The sequence below is a fragment of the Primulina huaijiensis genome, chromosome 16 (genome assembly GCF_012295235.1).
Source record: "Primulina huaijiensis isolate GDHJ02 chromosome 16, ASM1229523v2, whole genome shotgun sequence".
NCBI classification, from domain to species: Eukaryota; Viridiplantae; Streptophyta; class Magnoliopsida; order Lamiales; family Gesneriaceae; genus Primulina; species Primulina huaijiensis.
This window is the reverse complement of record NC_133321.1, coordinates 15,535,169-15,541,092: the sequence shown is the minus strand read 5'-3', so window position 1 is coordinate 15,541,092 and position 5,924 is coordinate 15,535,169. Positions and strand designations below refer to the sequence as shown.

The window sequence follows — 5,924 nt, the reverse complement described above, 5'->3', positions numbered from 1 at the left end:
AGTTATTTCTTGATTATTAATTATCTTCATTTCTTCCTTTTTTCTTCTTGTTCGTTTTAAAAAATGATTGTAAATCAAAATTTGTACCATGAATAATTGGAGTATGACGTCGAAGTGAATGCCATTTATTAAAATTTGAAATCAAAGTTTGTACCATGAATAATTGGAGTATGACGTCGAAGTGAATGTCATTTATTAAAAATCGAATTTATACAAGTAAAAAATTTAATTTATATTTTAGATTTTTTATATAGATATGTGTTCATCTTTCTCACTCTTTATTATTTGTATTTAGATATGATAAGATGAAATTTTATTATCTGATTTTAAATAATTATTTATTCATTGAAATTTTTAATATTTTGAGACATAATTTTCTAACATCGATAAAGGAAAAACTGAAATCACCGTTATTTGATTTAGAGTGATACATAACGTAAAATGTAAAGCAACATAGATCGATTTTGAAGTTGTATTATTTGTGTTGGGATGAGAAACACAAGCAATCTTGATTTTGATGATAACAAAATTTTTACTATGTTTCTAATATATTTACTCAAGTATGAAGTTGCTATCTCAAGTTGGAAACTGAAACTCAGAAATCAACCAAACTGAAAATCTGGCGAACTACAATGTTTTAATGATATCCTACAGCTTCCTGATGCAAATGACAAGCCGGGAAAAAAACTGAATAGAAAACTCAATTTTACATACGTCATATTTCACAACATCACATTTGTTTCGAATGTTATCTAGGTGAAATATTAGTCACAAGATTGACCTGATGGAAACGTAAACATCAATCAACTTGAATGAAGATGTTATGGTATTTTGTCCACATCTTTCAGCTTAATTATTCAAATAGACTGATTCAATATGCATTACAAAGCTAATAGAACGATCTACAAATAATCTTCATAAGTTAAAGTTTGAATTGGATAAGAATAAGCTGACAAACTACGATGAAATTGTTGGTTTTGCACTATTTTAAGAAACAAGTTCCACATTGCTAACATATTAATCTATTAGGCATATTTTTCTCATATGAACTTAGAATTGAGTGATTCTTGATTCCATATAAAGTAAGAAAAAGAGATACAATTTTTATGTTCATCACTTTGCCCAAAAATCAATGAATCAAGAACTATGACAAAGAAAAGCCAACCGCTCGACTTGTACTAGCTTGGCAACAGCTCACTTGGAACAGCTCAGATCAGACCAACAACTCAAGCTCATAATAGTCCATATCAGACCATTTGATCATCATAGTTTAATCAGCTCGATCTAATAACAATTCAGTTTCAGAAAATGGACAGAAACACGAATTTGACCGTTATAATGTCAGAATCCGTACACAACTTTTCCAAACGGTCATATGATTGTGTCTAACATATATATTATTATTGAAAACTATATATACAACATATTGAAGATTAAATATAAGCTTTGGAAGATGATTTAAAGCGTGAAAAACCTACACGAAGAAAATAGTTAGAATGAGAGCAAACCCAAGTATGAAGATACATTTGATATATAGATATAATGTAAAATTCCTAACACAAAATCACTTACATATATACATGAGAGTTGAGTTTCAAAATTTAGTTGAGTGAGTCTTCATACAAAAATATTAAAGATTGTGTTTGTAGTCTTGACATAAGAGACGTTAAACATTATGTGGATTGTGATGTTGCGGCCTACAATCATGTGTGTTAGGAGTTTCAATTAGGTAATAGATAAATCTTAAGTTGAAACGAGTTTGTACAATGAGTTGTATATATCAAAGTCTTCTAGTGAATCCTTTTTATGTGGAAGAAGAGGTGACATAGAAGTTATTAATCTCATAAATATGTTGTATTTATGAATTTCAAGAGTGATATCTACGTTAGACACAAGAATATGATCGTTTGAGAATTTTGTTTACGGATTTTGACATTGCAAGGTCCAATTTGTATTTATGACCATTTTCTGAAACTGGGTTGTTATCAGATTGAGCTTATCAAAATGTGTTGATCTGATGGTCTGTTATGAGCTTCATTTGTTGGCTTGATCTGATCTGTTCTAAGTGAGATGTTGTCAAGTTAGTACAAGTTGAGATGTTGGATTTTCTTTGTTATTGCTCTTGATTCGTCGATTTTTGGGTAAAATAATGAACATGAAAGTTGTAGCCATTTTTCTTAGCTTTCCATTGAATTAAGAATCGTTCAATTTCAAGTTCATATGAAAAAGATATGCTTGACAGATTAGGCTATTAGCAATCTTATAACTTGTTCTCCATTCTGTGCCGAACCAACAATTTGATTGAGGTTTATCAGCTTCTTATGATCCGATTTAGACTTTGACTTATATAGATGATTTGTAGATCGTTCTCTTAGATTTGTAATACATATTGAATCGTTGCATTTGCAAAAGATGAGTTGAGATATACGGCCAAAATACCAGAATTGCTTCATTCAAGCAGATTGTTGTTTCCGTTTCCATCAGCTCAACTTTGCGACTAATGTTTCGCCTAGATAGCTTTCGAACCAACCGAGCTCTTGTGAAAATATAACATGTATAAAATTGAATTTTCTATTCAGTTGTTTTTCTGGCTTGTCATTTGCATCAGTGAGCTATGGGATATCATCAAAATATTGCAGCTCGCCAGATTTTCAATTTGGTTGATTTCGAGTTTCAGCTTCTAACTCGAGATAGCAACATCATACTTGAGTAAAAATGTTAAAAATATAATAAAATTTTTTTATTATTATCAAAATAAAGATTTCTTGTGTTTCTCAACCCAACAAAATGAATATCAAATCTTTTTTGTATTTAAATTAAAGTACATGTTAAAAAACCATGAAGCTTATCATTAATGTCAAATCAAGTGCTGAAACTTTTGATACTTGGAATCACACAAATCGGGACAATGAGATATTCACGAGTCTTCGTTCCAGTGCTTCAGCCTTATACTTCCGGACTCCAGCGACAAATATTTATTTTATTATATTTTATCAAGTATGATTTATTTGTTGAATTGTGATTTTATTAATATAAAACCATAATATTGAAAAAAAAAATTATTATTTTATTATATATTTATAAACATGTTAAAATATTACTTTTGAATATATAATTTTCTTGTTGAGAGATAATTTTTTAATTAATAATTTTAATATAAAATCATGATATTTATTTATCATGATATAAATTTTTTAAATAAATGTATTTATTCTTTTAAAAAAATTAATCAATAAAAAAAATAAAATAATATTCTAATTCTAAAAAATATATATCTAATTACATTTAATAAAAATAATTGAGCTTGAAAGCACAGAAAAGTAGCCACCCGGAAGTCACAATAATTGGTTTTTTACAGGAATAGCTGAAGTTATATCATAATTATACAAACAATACAAATCCCAATCACAAAATCTCAGTGTAATTCGGGGAAAAACATCAAGAAATTCTTGAGAAAAATGGTGAAAGCGATGACGCTGAGATCGCTCTGTCGTTCAATTTGCCGCAGATCTCAAGCTTTCTCCTCCGCCGCCGTCAACAACCACATTTGCCACCTCCATTTATCTTCTTCGTTTCCGGCCACTTCTCCCAAAACCCCCCCATCCGGTAAATCATTTTCTTTATTGAAATTGTGATTTTGTGCTCGAAAGTAGAGTATTTATTCTTGATTTATGGATATTACTGTGTTGTTCAGTTAGCTTTACCATGGGCTTTGCATATGTTCGTTGGCTAAATAAACTTCTGACACGATTTTAATCACAAAATATTTTATGAATGTGATATGATGCGCGAGTGTATAAATAATCTGAACTTCGGAGAGAAAATGTACATGAATTGACGGGAAAATGATTATTTTCTACAAGTCTAATTTGATGCTTCGAAATTTAATCATTGCTGCTCTTAGAATAGCTCAGATTGCTCGCTCAATTTCTGTTTTCACCAAATAAGTCAGAAATTCTTTACCAAGTCTATTATGTAAAAAAATAGATTGTTTTTTCTTAATTACCATGGTACTAATTTTTTTGTTTAATTCACTTGTTGATGGGACATGATAATCTGTTCCTTTGAATACCGAATGATTTGGATAAATGTAAGCTGATGGGAGTGGGCCGTTTGTCCTTTTAATTTTCCCAAATGAGGCGATTATAGCTGTCTAGTGTTTATTGTTGTTATCTATTTATCTGACAATACCTGTTGGTGCATTTGCTAGATATATTGGCAACGTCATTTTGTGCCATAAAATGTATCTTTCTTTCGTGCTGCTTTACTATCTACCTTGGTAGCCTCTGTCTATATTGGATGCTTTCTTTCGCTTGTGCATATTGTTAATGTTAGGAATGACAACTACGGAAATATGGACATAATGCTCTGGCTGATGTACAGTTTAAATTTCTTTATTGCGTCTTTACCACCCGTTGTAACTTTTGTTACAATGGCAAATGCTCACTCCATGGTTAACTTTTGAAATCTTATGTCTTTTTGAAATCTTATGTCTTTATATTACCTTGTAGATTTCCTGCGTCCATTTGCATTTCGCTTTGGGGGTATACGTTATTTCAGTGAAGATGCTACTCATATACCAGTTATAGAAGACAACAATATCAAATGTGCATTGAAAGACTTATTGGCCACAGACTGGGATGAGCTTCCTCCTGCAGTGGTCGAGGATGTACAGGGGGCGTTGTCAAAGTGTACGGAGGATAAGGCTTCCCAAGAGGTTCTAAAAAATGTGTTCCGAGCTGCTGAGGCAGTTGAGGAGTTTACCGGAATTGTCATGTCACTGAAAATGGCAATGGATGACATAATTGGTGTGAGTGGCGAGGTAATGAAAATGTGGATGGTATTTTAGTAGTATATTTTTTTGCCAGATCTTGTATTGTGGTTGTCTGACTATTACTGTTTTTCATAGAATGTGAAACCCCTGCCAGAAGAACATGCAAAGGCAATGCAAATAACAGATATGCTGCATATTTGGCCTCGTTTGGGCCAGAAGAGAACTATTTGAAGAAGAAAGTTGAGACCGAGTTGGGAACAAAGATGATATACTTGAAAATGAGGTGCAGCGGCCTTGATGCTGACTGGGGAAAGGTATGGCTTTTTTTGTTCGGATCCAATGTTCACCACAGCAAATGTGATGGCTAATCTTTGACAATTGTATATAATTAACGCACATGTTGTTTTATTATACTTGTTTAGAATCGCTTATTGCTTTGATTTTTATCTTCATCAGCTCGATGATTGTTCATTGTAGTATAACCTCATAGTATTTCAAAATGACTTGTCTGTTAAGTGGAATATTTTATCCGAGATTTTTGGTGTGCACTGGCATGTACTTCCACATTTGCGGCAAGTGCTGTCACTGTTTTACGACCGATCATAATCTTGCATCTTCTTCAAGTGTATCGTGTTCTGTTGCAGGTTACCGTACTCGGGACTTCTGGAATCTCGGGTTCTTATATAGAGCATAGAGCATAAACTTGGAAAAATAGCCACAAAGTCTTGCACGACTTGCAGGACATTGTCTACAAAATTTCTGTTCCAAGAAGTTTCTCGTCATGCCCTGCTTGTGCTATTTTGTTGTTGAAATTTTTCGTGAAACAGAGTTACTCTATTATAATAATGGCATACTTGGAGAGGTTTGGTTTTTCGATATTGGCATTCTTCTTGATTTTCTATGATGTGAATATGAAAAGCATTTTGCTTAATCTTTAATTTCAAAAGGATTGTCTGGTAGAAATAATTGCACCGTGTATCATATTTAGCTATCTATGTGGCACGATTATTTAAACAATGTGACTGGTAATTGGTTTATATGGATTAAATCACAGAGTTGCGTGGTTCAAAAAATTAATAATTAAAGAGAAGTTCCGTTGTGATAACAATGTTAAGCATCCTTTTCCAATTACATTCAGAACACATATCTA

General features: G+C 31.9%; 1 pseudogene; it reads left to right on the top strand.

Moving 5' to 3' along the window:
* Positions 1-3,351: 3,351 nt before the first annotated feature.
* Positions 3,352-5,705, top strand: LOC140960903 (succinate dehydrogenase subunit 5, mitochondrial-like; annotated as a pseudogene).
* The last annotated feature ends 219 nt before the right edge of the window (positions 5,706-5,924 follow it).